Raw genomic sequence first — 18,191 nt, 5'->3', positions numbered from 1 at the left:
TGAAAAACGTTAGCTAATACGTGCAGTGACACTTTCACGATATCAGGTACTTCAAATAACCAAGTAAGATAACAGGATGATGTCTGGAGTTCGACAAGACGAGTCGTTTTAAAACAGGCGCGCCGTCCAGTTTTCAGCACCATGGCCAGCTCCCTTGTAAATTGAGTTTACGCGCTTCAAGGAACACACCAAGAATATGCTACTGTGTTAAACTCATACAGTTAACTTCCAAAATAAAGGAAATACCAGCATAAAGTGTCTTAATACGGCGTCGGGCTACCACGAGCCGCCAGAACAGCTTCAATGCACCTTGGCATAGATTATACCTATATGTGTCTGGAACTGTATTGGAGGGATGCGACACCATTCTTCCACAATAAATTCGATCTTTTGGTGTTTTGTTGATGGTGGTGGAAAACGCTGTCTCAGGCGCCACTCCAGAATCTCCTATAAGTGTTCAATTGTGTTGACCATTCTGGTGACTGAGACAGCACCACATCACACACCCATCAGCACACTATACACACACCCACACACAACAACACACACTACACACACCACACACTACACACACAACACACAACACCACACACCACACACACACACACACACACACACACACCACACACACACACACACACACACACACACACACACACACACACACACACCACACACTTTAACCTCCTATGCTCCTTTGAGACCCCTCTTTCAAAGTCACTGAGATCTCTCTTCTAGCCATGGTAGCCAACATTAAATGGGCAACTGGGAATTTTTATACATGACTCTAAGCATGATGGGATGTTAACTGCTTAATTAACTCAGGAACCACACCTGTGTGGAAGCACCCCACTGGGCACAAACTGGTTGAATCAACGTTGTTTCAAGATAATTTGTCGACATATTGTCACGTGGAATCTGCGTGGAAAATACATTGGATTTGKAAAAAGTCGTCAACATAAACTGTTGTTTGAGTGTGAAATTTCAACCACAGGAATATGTCATCATGGTGACCAAGTTTCAATACAGACAAACCTTGTATAAAATATGTTGAATTTGTACATGTAAAACAATGTCAGATCTTCAACTTTATTTCCACTGTCAACAAAATATATATAGTGTCTTCAGAAAGTGTTCACATATCTGAATATGAAATGYATTACATTTATATTTGTCATTGGCCTATACACAAAACCACATAATCTCAAAGTGGAATTGTTTTTCGAAATTTTTCGAAATGAATTACATATTACAAGATGAACTGTCTTGTGTCAATAAGCAATTCACTTTTGTCCTGACTACCAAGTGTTATGTTTGGGGCAAATCCAATACAACACATTACTGAGTACCCCTTTCCATATTTTCAAGCATAGTGGTGGCTGCATCATGTTATGGGTATGCTTGTAATCATTAAGGACTGGGGAGTTTTTCAGGGTAAAAATGAAACGGAATGGAGCTAAGCACATTCATCCTAGAGAAAAATCTGGTTCAGTCTGCTTTCCACCAGACACTGGGAGATGGATTTACCTTTCAGCAGGACAATAACCTAAAGCACAAGGCCAAATCTACACTGGAGTTGCTTACCAAGAAGACAGTGAAAGTTACTGAGTGGCCGAGTTACAGTTTTGACTTAAATCTGCTTGAAAATCTATGGCAAGACTTGAAAATCGTTGTCTAGCAATGATCCACACCCAATATGACAGAGCTTGAAGAAAATAATGGGTAAATAAAGTACAATCCATGTGTGCAAAGATGTACAGAGACAGACTTAGAGAGACTTAGAGACTTACCCAGAAATACTCTGGTGTAATCACTGCCATACTCTGGTGTAATCACTGCCAAATGTGATTCTATTGACCCAGGGGTGTGAATACTTATGCAAATGAGATATTTCTGTATTTAACTTTCAATACATTTGCAAACATTTCTAAAAACAAGTTTTCACTTTGGCATTATGGGGTGTTGCATGTATATGGGTGGGYAAAAAATCWATTTAATCCATTTTGAATCCAGGCTGTAACACAACAAAATGTGGAATAGGTCAAGAGGTATGAATACTTTCTGAAGGCTGGGCAGCACCTCCTACTGGAGCAATGATCTATCTACAGCTACCCTTTGGTCTCCCATCCAGGGTTTTAACCAAGCCCTGCATAGCTATGATTTTGGTTACAGACTATTACCAATGTGCTATCGTAACAATGATTGTTGAGAGATCTCCACTTAAAAACTAAATAGATTCAGTGTTGCTATCAAAGTTATTCCAAAGGGTAGGTCTAAAGGGGACAAATGAAATGTGAACATACTTTATCACTCATCTCATCCATTATGCTATTTAGGCTTACACGTAACTGCCAAAATAAAGGAAACACCAACATAAAGTGTCTTAGTAGGGCATTGGGCCACCATGAGTCAGAACAGCTGGTGGTGGAAAATGCAGTCTCAGGCGCCACTCCAGAATCTCCTATAAGTGTTGAAATCTGGTGACTGAYACACACACACGGCARATGGTTTACATTGTTTTCATGCTCATCAAACCATTCAGTGCCCACTCGTGCCCTGTGGATGGTGGCATTGTCCTCCTATGGGGGCATAGCCATGTTAGAATCAAAAATGGCCTCACCAGCAGTTTTATACATGACCCGAAGTATGATGCGATGTTAATTGCTTAAGGAACCGCACCTGTGTGGAAGCACTTGCTTTCAATATACTTTGTATCCCATTATTCCATTATTTTGGAAGTTACCGGTATATAGCATTTACAAAGTCCTTAACAGCTATTGTTTCAATTCATCCTAGGATTCAACTTGAAATAGACAACAATATCGACATTTGAAGGAGGTGTATCTTCTGCTTGGATAGTTCCATCTGTGCCACTGACTTAGGGATGGATTCTGTTACGTGGAGCAGAGCAGGTGACCCCAAGAACAGACTCAGACGAGGAGATTGGGATAAGGTATCCAAGGTTATTTATTAAAAAGCAGGGGAAAGATGGGGTGCAGGCTTGGGCTGGTTGCAGGAAGCCAGGTTCTGAGGCTGAGGCTGGAGCGAGGGCAGTTGGGGCTGGGTAAGTAGGTCCGGAACGGATTCCAAGGAAGCAGAGTAGTGGGTGTTCTGGGCAGGGTGGCAGGACTGACGAGATGTGGGGCTGGAGACAGGGACCAGAGTCAGAGCGGACGGAAGTGTTGCGGAGAGAAAACAGCGTCAGGCAAGGGAAAACGGACACAACATGAAAACAGGATCTATGCATTAGCCAATGGCTAAAACGCAGACTGACTGAGCAGAGCCTACGATCTGGCAGCGTGGAAGTGGCAGAGCTTAGTATTTGTAGAGGTCTTGATTATGGAACAGATTGCAGCTGGTGGGGATCTGCTCTGACTCCAGCACACCTGTCTCCACCCACACAATCACACACAGAGAGAGAGCGAGAGCGAGAGCGAGAGCGAGAGCGAGAGCGAGAGAGAGAGAGAGCGAGAGAGCGAGAGCGAGAGAGAGAGAGAGAGAGAGAGAGAGAGCACTGGCGGAGTGGCGGCAGGTCAAGAAGACACAGGATGAGCAGTAGAGGGCGTGGCAGGAGCAGATGTAACAGTACCCCACCTCTCTACGAGCCCCACTTGGCGCCCGACCTGGCTTATCTGGGTGTGAGGTATAYAAACCACGTAAGAGGGAGGGGTCCAGAATGTGAAGGCAGGGCACCCAGCAGCGCTCCTCAGGCCCGTATCCTTCCCAGTCCACCAGGTACTGCCAGCTGCGGCCCAGATGGTGCACGTCCAGAAGCCGCCGGACYGCTTCTTGCAGGTGAAGGAGCTGCTGCAGGAGGAGACAGGGGACTGGAGCGGACAGGTTTAATCAGCGATACATGGATGGTAGGGTGAATCTTAAGAGAGACTGGGAGTTTCAGGTGCACAGCAGAGGAGTTAATGACACGATCAATCTTAAAGGGACCAATGAATCGGGGGAATGTTTCCTGGAAGCCACCTTCAAAGGCAAGTCCTTTGACAAGAGCCATACCTTTTGTCCTGGAGTGTAGACTGGAGCTGAGGCACAGCAACGGTTGGATTCAAATGTTGAATCCAATTCAGGTCATGGAAACAATCTTAGCATTCTTCGCGCATCAATTCCAAATCATCTGATAGTATCTCAAATATATTGTGAAGCTCAACAAAGTCACTTATAGATGATTTGAACATGATGTGTGACAAATGCTAATATAGGTCCTATGACTTGGATTTGATTTGTGCCACAATGCTAAAAGGTGGAAAATAGTGCCAGGGAAAATAATCAACACCATTGATTGTTGTCATACCTTGTCCATAGACTGTTTACATGGTAAGGAAACCAATATMTAATATGGGTGATCTATCCCTTTAAGGCTATCTTACAAACTAATGTAACACCCCAAGGCTACGGCTGAGGACACAAACACATTCAAGAAGTCCAGCTACAACCTCTGCAGAGCCATCAGACAGGCAAAAAGACAATATAGGAACAAGGTGGAATCCTATTACACCGTCTCCGGCGCTCAAAGCATGTAGCAGGGGCTACAGTCCCTTYCGGATTTCAAACGAAGACCTAACCATGATCTGCCCAATGACGTCTCTCTACCAGTCGAACTTAATGCATTTTATGCACGCTTCGACAACTTCAACACAGAGCCGTGCATGAGGGCCCCCACTGTCCCAGAGGACTGAGTGATCTTGCTCTCCGAGCCCGACGTGAGTAAGGCTTTTAATCTGGTCAACACTCGCAAGGCCGCAGGGCCGGACGGTATTCCAGGGAATGTTCTCAGGGCTTGCGCAGACCAGCAGGCAGGAACCTTCAGTCATTTTCAACCTCTCCTTGTCCTAGTCTGTTATCCCCATGTCTCAAACTGACCACCATAATTCCTGTTCCCAAGAACTCTAAGGTTGCAACAATGACTACCGCCCTGTAGCACTCACATTTGTAATCATGAAGTGCTTTGAAAGGCTGGTTATGCCACACAGCAACTTCATTGTCCAAAACACCCTAGACCCACTCCAATTTRTTTTATACCACCCCAACAGATCTACAGACGACATCTACAGATCCACATTTCCCTCTCCAAGAGCTGATCGTGAACTACAGCAAACAGGGGGGCTGCCCACCCCCATCCACATCGACTGGACTCCGTGGAGAGTGTCAAGAGCTTCAAGTTCCTCTGTGTCATAAGACTGTTAAATAACTAACAACTACTGCTCTCCCTCTCCGACAGTCTGTCCACACTGACTATGCTCATCCACAGGTCTCTAGCCACTCAAACACACACACACACCCTCACTGTCACTCTTACTCCCATACACACACACCCTCATCACTGATGCCACACGCTTAAACCCACACACCCCTTCACACCTACGCTGCTGCTAAATTTATTCGATTTATTATTTCCATTGCGCTGCTGTTTACCATTAGTACCTATCTGTTTATCCTGCTACTGGTCACTATCACGCCTGTTTACATGTATATATTACCATTAGTATATTATTTATATATTCCTGATACCAGCCACTTTTCAGCCCTGTTTACATGTACTGCATATCCACCTTTCCCGCCTACACTGACACTCTTGCACACACACACACACACACACACTCACATACTCACACAAATACTGTACACTCACATACACACACTCACCACACGCACACAACCACCCACCACTTATACTGCTGCCATATTGTTTGTTYTTATTATTTATCCTGCTATCAGTCACTTTCTCCTAATCTGTGCCTACATGTACAGTACATACAGTATATGCCTCAATTACTCCAGTATCACTGCACATTGTACTTTTGGTACTGGCACTGACCCTGTATATAGCTTACATTCAGTTATTTTCTTCCTCTCTTATTTCTCATGTTTTTTTAGTTATACTATTTTGATTTGGGATACTGCACTGTTGGGAATGGCTTGCAAGTTAAGCATTTCACTGTGCATGTGACAAATAAAACTTGAAATTGAAACATTCAACCACATTCATGGCCACATTGAGTTTACTGTAACTAAAGGTCTTATGTAATCATATAAAGCATGCATGTGCAGAGATCGTTGCAGGTTTGTGGAGATCTTCACATTCACTGTAATAATCTGCACAGAATCTCGAATGGCATTGATCACTTGCACCATGTACTTTTAATTGAATCTCAACTTTAGTCCAGGTCATTTGGTTGTGCTAGTAGATAGAGCACAGTGATAACACATTCATCTGTTGCATAAATAAACAAAATATCTGACGTTGTTTTCCATTTAAACTTTTCTGTGCTTTTAAATGGCTGAAAATGCAGTGATAAACATTTGGGTGACAAATAAACCAAAAATGTGAAATTTTTCAATTGGAATTTTGTTGTGCTTTCAGATGATTGAAAGCTTAGTGATAACARATTGGAAATTCAACTCACTATTGTCTGTCTTTTTGAGTGGGTGAACGTTAGTTGTAATCTCATTGATCGTCTGTCAGGACCCGGTGCGAGAAACAGTCACTAATAATCGTCAGAACCCAGAAGATGAGGCAGACACAGCAGTACTAGAGATGGTGGTTTAATTAAAGAACAAAATCTTCAGGCAAAGAAACTAAATCCACAATGTCCAAAAATAAAGCCAAGAGGCACAAAATGGAAATCCTCCAAAATACAAAAYAAACTCCACAAAGTGGTAAAAAACAGCAGGGAAAAACAAACCTCAAAAGACTACTCAAATAATACACAAGAACTAAACCAGAGAACSTCTGGAAAATCCAACAAGAGAAATATCTATCTAAAACAAGACTTGGGCTGGGGCTGGGTGCTAACTTACAAACACTGAGCAAGGAACTGAGGAACACACAGGGTTTAAATACTAACAAGGGAATGACCTACAGGTGCAAACAATAATTAGAGCAAGAAAAACAAAAGGTACAAAAAAGGTGCAATGGGGACATCTAGTGACCAAAACCCGAACAGTCTTGGCCAAAACCTGACATCGTCTTAACCAAATATTACCCAATTATTCACGTTAAAATGACGTGGTGTGCCCAATGGGACATGCTTTCAGTATACCTTGTATCCCCCAATTACTCAACTGTTTCCTATATTTTGTCAGTTACTTGTACTTTTGTAGTAAACGTTTGGCTTTGACGTCGGACCAGAATTAAACATTCTATGTTTTAAACATGAAACTAGCGGGTAAACAAAACATTAATATGACATGCACAGTGGTAGAGTTGGGGGGGGGTAAGCCTACCAGAGGAGGCTGGTGGGAGGAGCTACAGGAYGACAGGGTCATTGTAATGACTAGAATGGAATAAATGGAACGAATATGGTTTCCATATGTATGATGTGTTTGATACCGTTCCAATATTCCATTCCAGCCATTACAATGAGCCCGTCCTCCTATAGCTCCTCCCACCAGCTTCCACTGAGGCCTACCTTTTAGTCGTTGACTTCATAGGATTCAGAGGGCATCCTGATTGTACGCAACACTTATTCATCTTTAATTTCTTACCGGGTATGTTGAGAGCTTTCGACGAATTTCACACACTAATCCAAACCCACCCTGGTAGCGACTGATGAGTGTTTCATGGCAACCGASCGAGCGAGAGAAACATTTAATTTGAGCACTGAGCATAATTATTAACACCGACAACTAGAACTATAAAATCTCTGAAATATTCATAGATTGTTGATTAAACGTTCACTCAATTACTAATTTAGGTAGATTTTTATTTGTGACACGATAGTGAACAAGTTGAAGAAGAGAGGTTTCAAAACAAATGTGATGAGCCTTGGGTATAGGTTATATGCTTGCTGTGATTATTGTGATGTATAGGATTATGTCAATATTTTCATAATGGCTGTCTATTGCACAGGGCACTCTGAACAACAATAATGGATGGAACGCATTATCTTACTCGAAAAGGCACAGCATAATAATTTCAACACTTCATAGATAGAGATGTGAAAATGTGCCACTTGTCTCCTGTGGCTTCCATCACTGAATTTAGCAGTATCCTAATCTAAGATGAKAATGTTTACCAGGGGCCAACCCAATGTAATGTTCAAAGTAACTGGGAATCTCTGAATGATCTAACAGTATTAGGCAGGGTCTGTGGGGTTCTATCTGACACACAGAGTAACGGAATGCCTCGATGCCTGTCCGCCTGATTTATACAGCAAGCTACGGCCACGTCTCACTGTCTGTAGGAGCGATCCATTTTGGAGGGTGGTGTACCTAATAAACTGTGCGGTGCGTGTATATTCGTGCATCGTAAAAAACAGTGGAAGACACTCGTGTTATTGTCAAATATCTGTAATTTACCCTTACTGCTATCACTAATTGGTGGCGCGATCCACTAATGCGGTAAGCCTAGAGATGGCAAGGTACGACGATTGAATTCCCTTTTGGGGCAAGGTTTTTATTTGAGGAAAAAAAGCTCCACTGTTGTCACATAACAAAGTAGATGATTATAAAAATGCATATAAATAGTTGTACATGTAAGTGTAGCCTACACGTCTATGCCTATAGTAGCGACAGTCATTTATGTAGCAGTGCAAGTAGCTTATGTGTTGGTCTGCAAGAGGGACTCCAACAAGAAGATCCACATAAAATGTCATCGTTATCTTCATTTTCAAAGGTTTCATTTCTGCATTTATTTTCTCTTTACAACACACTACCACAATTAGTGTAGGCCTAATATGTAGGACTAGATTTGAATGGTAACTTTAGCCTACAGTGTGCCACCCCTTGTGAGGTGAGTGATAAACTTAAATAACTAACACTGTTATTGGAATACTGCCATCTGTACGATGAAACAAGAGAGCTTGACTTTGTTAAGGAAACTCTTCAAATCAAATCAAATTGTATTGGTCAAATACACATGTTTAGCAGATGTTATTGTGGGTGTAGCGAAATGCTTGTGTTTCTAGCTCCAACAGTGCAGTGATATCTAACAAGTAATATCTAACAATTTCATAACAAAACACATAATACACACACATCTAAAGTAAAGGAATGGAATTAAGAATATATAAATTGTCAGAGCGGCATAGAGTAAGATATAATAGAATAGAATACAGTATACATATGAGATAAGTAATGCAAAATATGTAAAACATTATTCAAGTGGCCAGTGATTTCAAGTCTATTTATAGGGCAGCAGCATCTAATATGCTAGTGATGGCTATTAAACAGTCTGATGGCCTTGAGATAGAAGCTGTTTTTCAGTCTCACAGTCCCAGGTTTGATGCACCTGTATTGACCTCGCCTTCTGGATGATAGCGTGGTGAACAGGCAATGGCTTGGGTGGTAATTGTCCTTGATTATCTTTTGTCCTTCCTGTGACATTGGGTGCTGTAGGTGTCCTGGAGGGCAGATAGTTTGCCCCCGGTGATGCGTTGGGCAGATCGCACCACTCTCCTGCGGTTGCGGGTGGTGCATTTGCCGTACCAGGCGGTGATACAGCCCGACACGATGCTCTCAATTGTGCATCTGTAAAAGTTTGTGAGGGTTTTAGATGCCAAGCCACATTTCTGCAGCCTCCTGAGGTTGAAGAGGCGCTGTTGCACCCGGCTTCTTCGCCACACTGTCTGTGTGGGTGGACCATTTCAGTTTGTCAGTGATGTGTATGACGAGGAAGTTTGCAAACTTGATGATTGAGTTGGAGGCGTGCATGGCCACGCAGTCATGGGTGAACAGGGAGTACAGGAGGGGGCTGAGCATGCACCCTTGTGGGTCCCCAGTGTTGAGGAGCAGCGAAGTGAAGGTTTTCTTTCCTACCTTCACCACCTGGAGACGACCTGTCAGGAAGTCCAGGACCCAGTTGCACAGGGCGGGGTTCAAACCCAGGGCCTCGAGCTTAATGATGAGCTTGGAGGGTACTATGGTGTTGAATGCTGAGCTATAGTCAATGAACAGCATTCTTACATAGGTATTCCTCTTGTCCAGATGGGATAGGGCAGTGTGCAGTGCGATGGCGATTGCATCGTCTGTGGATCTATTGGGGCGGTAAGCAAACTGAAGTGGGTCTAGGGTGTCAGGTAAGGTAGAGGTGATAAGATTCTTGACTAGTCTCTCAAAGCACTTCATGATGACAGAAGTGAGTGCTACGGAGCGATAGTCATTTAGTTCAGTTACCTTTGCTTTCTTGGGTACCAGAACAATGGTGGACATCTTGAAGCATGTGGGGACAGCAGACTGGGATAGGGAGAGATTGAATATGTCCGTAAACACTCCAGCCAGCTGGTCTGTGCATGCTCAGAGGACGTGGCTACTGTAAGTAAGCATTTCACTGTAAGTTCTACACCTGTTGTATTCGACGCACGTGACAAATAAACTTTGATTTGATTTGTATGGATGACATCTGGGCCGGCAGCCTTGCGAGGATTAACACGCTTAAATGTCTTACTCACGTCGGCCACAGAGGAGAGCCTTGATAGCGGGACTCGTCGGTGTCACTATGTTATCCTCAAAGCGGGAGAAGAAAGTGTTTAGCTCGTCCGGAAGCAAGACATGGTGTCCGCGATGTGGCTGGTTTTCCCTTTGTAGTCCGTGATTGTCTMATCCTGCCACATACGTCTGAGCCGTTGAATTGCGACTCCAATTTGTCTCTATACTGATGTTTTGCCTGTTTGATTGCCTTACGGAGGGAATAACTACACTGTTTGTATTCAGTCATATTCCCAGTCACCTTGCCTTGGTTAAATGCGATGGTTCACGTTTTCAGTTTTGCGTGAATGCTGCCATCTATCCACGGTTTTTGGTTAGGGTTGGTTTTAAAAGTCACAGTGGGTACAACATCTCCTATACACTTCTTGATAAACTCAGTCATCGTATCAGTGTATTCATCAATGTTATTCTCGGAGGCTACCCGGTACATATCCCAGTTCGCGTGATCAAAACAATATTGACGCATGGATTCTGATTGGTCAGACCAGCGTTGAATAGTCCTTAGCATGGGTACTTCGTGTTTGAGTTTCTGCCTATAGGAAGGGAGGAGCAAAATTTAGTCGTGATCAGATTTTCCCGAAGAGAGGGCGGGGGAGGGCCTTGTAGGCATCCCGGAAGTTGGAGTAGCAGTGGTCTAGTGTTTCAGCAGTACAAGTACTACAGTCAATGTGTTGATAGAACTTTGGTAGCGTTTTCCTCAAATTTGCTTTGTTAAAATCCCCAGCTACAATAAATGCSGCCTTAGGATATGTGGTTTCCAGTTTGCATAAAGTCCAGTGAAGTTATTTGAGGGCCGTCTTGGTATTGGCTTGAAGGGAAATATACACGGCTGTGACTATAACCGAAGAGAATTCTCTTGGGAGGTAATACGGTCGGCATTTGATTGTGAGGTATTCTAGGTCGGGTGAACAAAAGGACTTGAGTTCCTGTATGTTATCACAATCACACCATGAGTAGTTAATCATGAAACATACACCACTGCCCTTCTTTCCGGAGAGATATTTATTCTTGTCTGCATGACAAACTGAGAACCCAACTGGCTGTACAGTATATCCCGAGAGAGCCACGTTTCCATGAAACAGAGTTTGTTACAATCCCTGATGTCTCTCTAGAAGGAAATCCTCGCCCTGAGCTCGTCAACTTTATTATCCAGAGACTGAACAATAGTGAGTAATTTACACGGAAGCGGTGGGTAGTGTGCGCGCCTCCTGAGTCGGACTAGAAGTCCACTCTGAATACCTCTTCTCCGCCAGCGGTGTTTTGGATCAGCCTCTGGAATCAGTTCAATTGCCCTGGGGGGTACAAACAAAGGATCCGATTCGGGAAAGTCACATTCCTGATCGTAATGCTGGTAATGCTGGTGAGTTYCTGCCGCTTTGATATCCAAAAGTTCTTCCCGGCTGTATGTAATAACACCAAAATAATTCTGGGCTAATAATGTAAGACACTCTTATGTTAAAGTGTTTGTTCCCATCCATCTACATCAGGATTCATCAACTAGATTCAGCCACAAGCAAATCTTCTCTTGAGAGGATGGTCGGGGGACTGGAACTTAATTACAAATCATTTGTAGACTGCAAATTGACCACAGAAGCCCGAACAGATATGTTTGACTAATTCCTAATCATTTAAAATCTTGCTTACATTTGTATTCGATCACGTGTCTCTCTATTACGCGTGGGAATACGTAGAAACATATTCTTTCAAATAAAATCACTTGGAGCTGATTTCCTGGTGTTTTTACAGTCTTTTATGTCCAATGATGAAAACTTGGTGGGCCAAATAAAACCACCCTTGGGCCGAAAACTTGTTCCAGGAAATAATCACTGTCATCTGGTGAGGTTAGCTCAGGGTTAAGGTCGGCCAGGTTATCTGATAGGAGCAGCTGAAATATAGCATTCTATCCCGTGCAAGTAAATCATTGGATTTGAATTGGCTGATGCGCATTTTGAGACGGAGAAACTGTTTCATTTATACTGTTTCTAATGTTCGCAAGTACGGCCCCAGTATGTTCAAGTGCCCACCTTGCTAATATAAGACACTACACAATAAATAAAGGATAGTTGAAATCACAATTTACAATACTTGGAGTTATCATAAACCTCAAGAGAGTGATACGCTCCCTGTTGATCACAAGTTCATTGGACAGAGTACTTTTGACTCCATTAAGAGTAACCAGAGAGAGGGAGTTAAATCTATGGAGTTATCCACAGATGTGGGAAGTTGTCATATTTCCCAGCATGCTCTGTTGCAGGTTGATTTTTGAAATACAAACATCTTCTGGAAATGAGCATCATTTCATCTACATAATACACATTTTGACATGAATGGCAACTCACGCTGAAAGTGAAATTTGCTTGTCAAGCCTCTGGGAAGAGTTAGATATACTTTGTTCAGAGGTTGGGAGAAGTATGTCTGAGATACAATGACACATCTTATTTCAGTTGTCTTCTCATCTAGCACAGACAGTATATAAATGAATTAAATTATACGCAATAGCATCTCATAAAAAATTGTCATATACAGTATATTTGTTGTTTTTAACAAATGTGCAAAAAATTCTAAAACTTTCCGAATGCAAACTGGGTTTGGTTTGTTATGAGGAGAAAACAAGGTAGTCAGACTGTTACTGAAAATCAAATATTTGATAAAAATTCACAAGCACCTGACTTTCACAGTCGGTGGTGACGAAAACATAATGACATTGTTCAAACTGAACACAATTTATTCTGTTGAAAAACCAACCAACAGGGTGAATATCTCACCTTTTGTTCAATTTGCTTTTACTCATTATCAAGGGTCACAGCGTGATTAAAATGTGCTATAAAGAACAGCTAATTTCCCTCTGTGTTTTAATGGATTCAGGGGAGAGGAATTCAGAGTCAACAAACATCAGCCATGCACYACACATTAGAGGCTGAATAGCAACACTCTTATGAAATAGCCCTCCATTGTGGGTTCACAGTCATTTTACAATTTGTTCTTAGTAATTAGCGATACCATTGCTGCACTCAGATGTTATTAATAATTATGTGAGTCAAAGGCTTACTATCAATGATGATGGACATGAAGGGGGAGGATGATTACTGTGGGCAAAGCATTATTATGATCACATTTTTCACCAAAGTCATTTCACACAGAAAATATGGCAAATATGCATACAACTTTGGTTTCAGCAGTGAAGTCCCTTTGGGTCTTGTATTTCACACTCTAACAAAACCATTTATATCATTGACACTTCAATACATAATACTGTAAATGAAATTATTAATGTGTGCTCAGTAATGCCATAGAGGTTAAATGTATTTGTTGACCCCTTATTGAATTTTTCATAGGCTTCCATCACATGGTTTATGAAATAGAATTGAATAGACATGAAAAGCCATGACTCAAGGGTTTTTCTTCCTCACTCTGGCAAAAGGGCTGATACTTGCTTCAGCAAATCAAAGGGTTTCTGAGCACATTCCCCAGCCTTCACTCTCTCAATCTGAACACACACTCTCCTATTGATTAATAAAATATCAAAGACGCTCACCTCCCCAAAAAATCCCACAGGCTTTCTACTCAGAAGGGAGAGAAAAGGAAACGCCCACATGCAAACACACTGTCTGATTGGATAATCCCCAAACAGCAAACMAACCGGTTAACTATTTCTATGCCTGCTCAAACAAAATAATGAACCAACTTCTAAATCATGGATCTAACTTCCAATTTTTTCTGCATTTCCCCTGAAGATCATTTTGAACTGTTATCCAAATAAATGTTGGTACCTGTGTGTATGTGTTCCACAAATCGAACAAACCAAGTCATCAATAACATCCATATTGCAGTGTCTTTGTGTCAACATAATGAACTCCGAAAATCGGTCTAAAGGTCATTGTTGTAGACATCCGCAAATGCTARGTCTCTCCTGGCTTTGATGCGCTCACAGGACAGTCTTCTGTATCCTTTTAGACAGATACTGTAGAGGAATTAGTCTTACGGTCTTATGAGAGCTTTGGAAAAACCCCAAGGTGTTTTGTCTGAATAATAACCACTGTTGTTCTAACCCTCAAAGGGCCCCTCTTATCTACTCACATGACCAGGCAGACCCAATCAAGCGCATTAGCCGCCTATTACAGATGGCATATGCTTCCTAAAAGTCCACCGTGCCATAATTATACCCGTGCAGGACAGCCTCCTGAGAGGAGGATAATCGGCGCTGATGAGATTATACATTCACTTGGGGCATGTTGGGAAAGAGAGGGGATGACGGAGACATGAAGCAGTTTACTTTTGGAGGAGAGTAGCTGGGTTTTGTGGAACCACTGCACCGCTTGCTGTCTAATGTGGAGTCCTCACAGTTGTTTTTACTCATGCACCTCATTTCATGAGGTTTAATTGTTATTTTCACAATGTAGGACTGTTGGTCAATGATGTTACTCAAAGAAAACACTCACAAACTTCTGTACATCTGACAGAGGTTGGTTTGTTTGTTGACATAGATTATGATACTGATGATAAAAGAGAATGAAGTTGGTTTTCTGCCCTCTGTAATGGAGACGCTGGGAGTCGAAGCAGGTTGTGAGTTTAATAATGCAAAGAACATGGAACGATACAAAACAAGAGTAGCGTCTGGACATGAAACACAGTAACAATACTGCCTGGGGAATGAACCTAAGGGAGTGACAGATATAGGGGAGATAATCAGTGAAGTGATGGCAGGTGAGTCTCAGGTGTGTGTAACAATGGTGCCAGTTGTGCGTAATGATGGTTGTACGAGCCAGTGATTAGTAAACCGGCAACGTCGAACTCCGGAGAGGGGAAGTGGGCGTAGACTCCAGCCACAGGACGACGGACATCCAGGGGAGACGGAGGGGTGTCGTGGGGGACAGCCTCAGCCAGGGGACCAGGAACCACCGGCCTGAGAAGGGAGACATGAAAAGAAGGTGAGATACGTGTAGTCACTGGGGAGCTGTAATCTATACGTCACCTCGTTGACCCTCCAGAGAACATTGAACGGCCCCACAAACCTGGGGCTCAGCTTATTGCAGAGCAGGCAGAGTGGGAGGTTCCTGGTGGAAAGCCAGACACAATCACCAGGATGGAACACAATAGTCTCACTGCGGTGATGATCAGCCTGCTCCTTCTGATGGTGGACGGCGCGTAGGAGCCTCACATGGTCATTGCGCCTCCCTTCTTCTGCGTGCCTGAACCACTCATCCACTTCAGGAGCTTCGGGCTGGGGTCCACGGAGCCAGGGCTGGCTGATTACCCAGAAAACACTGGAAGGGAGTCAACCTGGTGGAGGAGTGACGTAACGAATTCTGGGCGTACTCTGCACATGGAAGGAATCGGGCCCACCCCCCTTGCCTGTCCTGGCAGTGGCTCCTCAGGAACCTCCCCTGCTCCTGGTTCATCCTCTTCACCTGCCCGTTAGACTGAGGCCTATACCTGGAAGTGAGGCTGACTGTGACCCAGAGCTTCTCCATGAAGGCTCTCCATACCCATGATGTGAATTGGGGGCCACGCTCAGAGACGATGTCCTCTGGAAGGCTATGATGCCAGAAGACCTGCTCGAACAGTGCCCCATCGACCTGGAGAGCAGTAGGGAGACCAGAGAGAGGGATGAAATGACACGATTTGGGGAATCTATCCACAACCACCAAAATGGTGGTGAAACTGTCAGAGGAGGGGAYATCTGTGACAAAATCAATGAATAGATGAGACCAGGATGCTGAGGCACGGGAAGGGGAAGGAGTTTCCATGCTGGAGCGTGCCGGGGGGATTTAGTTTGGGCACATACGGAACAGGAGTTCACGTAGCGAATAACTTCCTGCGCCAAGGTGGGCCAACAATACTTCTGGGAGATGGATTGAGTAATACCTGGATGTCCAGCGATGACAGCTATGTGTGCCCAGGTCAGCAGCTGATTCCTTATCCCAGTGGGAACGTAGATGCGCTCAGGAGGACAGGTAGTTGGTGCGGGTTCCCTCTCTAGAGCCTAGTGAATGTCCACATCTACGTTCAAGACCACAGGGGCTTCGACTCATGAGGGAGGAATTATGGGTCCATTCAGGACCCTCTCCCGAATCGTAGAGACGGGACAGGCCATCGGCTTTGGTGTTCTTTGAACCTGGGCGATAGGTCAGTGTGAAGTCAAATCTAGTAAAGAAAAGGGCCACCTTGCTTGGCGCGGATTCAGCCGCCTCCGTATATACTCCAAGTTCCGATGGTCGGTGAGGATGACAACTGGGTCCTTGGCACCCTCCAGTCAGTGTCTCCACTCCTCTAATGCCAACTTCACCGGCAGGAGCGCTCGATCGCGGATGTCATAATTCATCTCTATAGGAGACATTTTCTTAGAGTAATACGCACAAGGATACCATTTTTGTGGATTACCTTGTCGTTGAGACAGGAGATCCCCCCACACCCACCTCTGAAGAATCCACCTCCATCACAAAGGGTAGCATAGGATCTGGTTGTTTGAGCAATGGGGTGGAGGTGAAACGTCCCTTCAGTTGGAGGAAGGCCTCGTCAGCTGCTGGACTCCACACCAACCTACTGGGACCACCCTTGAGGGGAGAGGTGAGAGGAGGGGCGATGGAGCTAAAGTTCCTGATGAAACGGCGGTAGAAGTAGGCAAACCCCAAACACCGTTGTAACCCCTTTATGGTGGTTGGGACTGGCCATGACCTAACCACATCTAGCTTCTTAACGTCCATCATCACTCCTTGCGGGCTGATCTGGTAGCCTAGAAAAGAGATAGCTTCCTAATTAAATTGTCACTTCTCTGCCTTGACTTATAGTTGGTTGGCCAGGAGACGTTCCAGGACTACTCGGACGTGAGTGTTGTGATCCTCCAAGGTAGCCGAYTAGACCAGGATGTCGTCGATATACACGACRACCTGGCGTCCGAGTATGTCCTGGGACACCTCGTTGACGAATGCTTGGTACACTGATGGCGCATTGGCTAAGCCAAAAGGCATCACCGAGTACTCGTAGTGACCAGACATCGTGCTGAAAGATGTTTTCCATTCATCCCCCTCCCGGATGAGATTGTATGCATTCCGCAGGTCCAATTTGGTAAAGAACACGGCCCCGCGGAGCTGTTTGATGGCTGCCAGCACCAACAGGAGAGGGTAACGGTACTTGGTGGTGATCTAATTCAGTCCTCTGTAATCAATACATGGGCGTAATCCTCCATCCTTCTTCKRCACGAAGAAGAAGCCTGCCAACGCAGGAGAGATGAACGTGCGGATTAAACCTTGTTGGAGCACATGTACTCCTCCATGGCCTTTGTTTCAGCCACCCACAGAGGGTAGATGCGTCTGCGCTAGGGCACAGAGCCTGCAAGCAGGTTGACGGCAGTTCCAGGGGCGATGAGGAGGGAGACAGGTGGCGCGGGTTTTGGAMAAAAAAACTCCCGCAGGTCCTGGTGTACCTCTGGGATGTTGGACTAAAGGGCAACCACAGGACTCTCAGCCAACATGGAACCACAGGGGTAGGGAAAGCAGGTCCTTCGGCATTCGGGTGCCCAGTCCGTGATTTTCATCCTCGACCATGAGATAGTGGGATTATGCCGTTGGAGCCATGGGAGACCGAGGATGATCTTGTGAGCTGGTGCACTAATAATGAAGAAGGGAATGTTCTCATGATGGATGGACTCCACGGTGAGGGTGAGTGGTGATGTGTGTGGTGGTCCTGGATCCTAGTGGCCGATTATCAAGGGCTTGAACCGGAAACGGAGAGGAGAGCGGGTATGAGGTGATGTT

General features: G+C 44.3%; 1 protein-coding gene across 1 annotated transcript in view; it reads right to left on the bottom strand.

Moving 5' to 3' along the window:
- LOC111974722 (activating molecule in BECN1-regulated autophagy protein 1A) overlaps nucleotides 1-18,191 on the bottom strand; it is a 294,670-nt gene that overhangs the window by 147,660 nt on the left and 128,819 nt on the right. The gene's annotated exons all lie outside the window — the stretch shown is intronic.

This window comes from Salvelinus sp. IW2-2015, linkage group LG15 (assembly GCF_002910315.2).
Source record: "Salvelinus sp. IW2-2015 linkage group LG15, ASM291031v2, whole genome shotgun sequence".
NCBI lineage: Eukaryota > Metazoa > Chordata > Actinopteri > Salmoniformes > Salmonidae > Salvelinus > Salvelinus sp. IW2-2015.
This window is presented reverse-complemented; position numbering and strand designations above follow the sequence as displayed.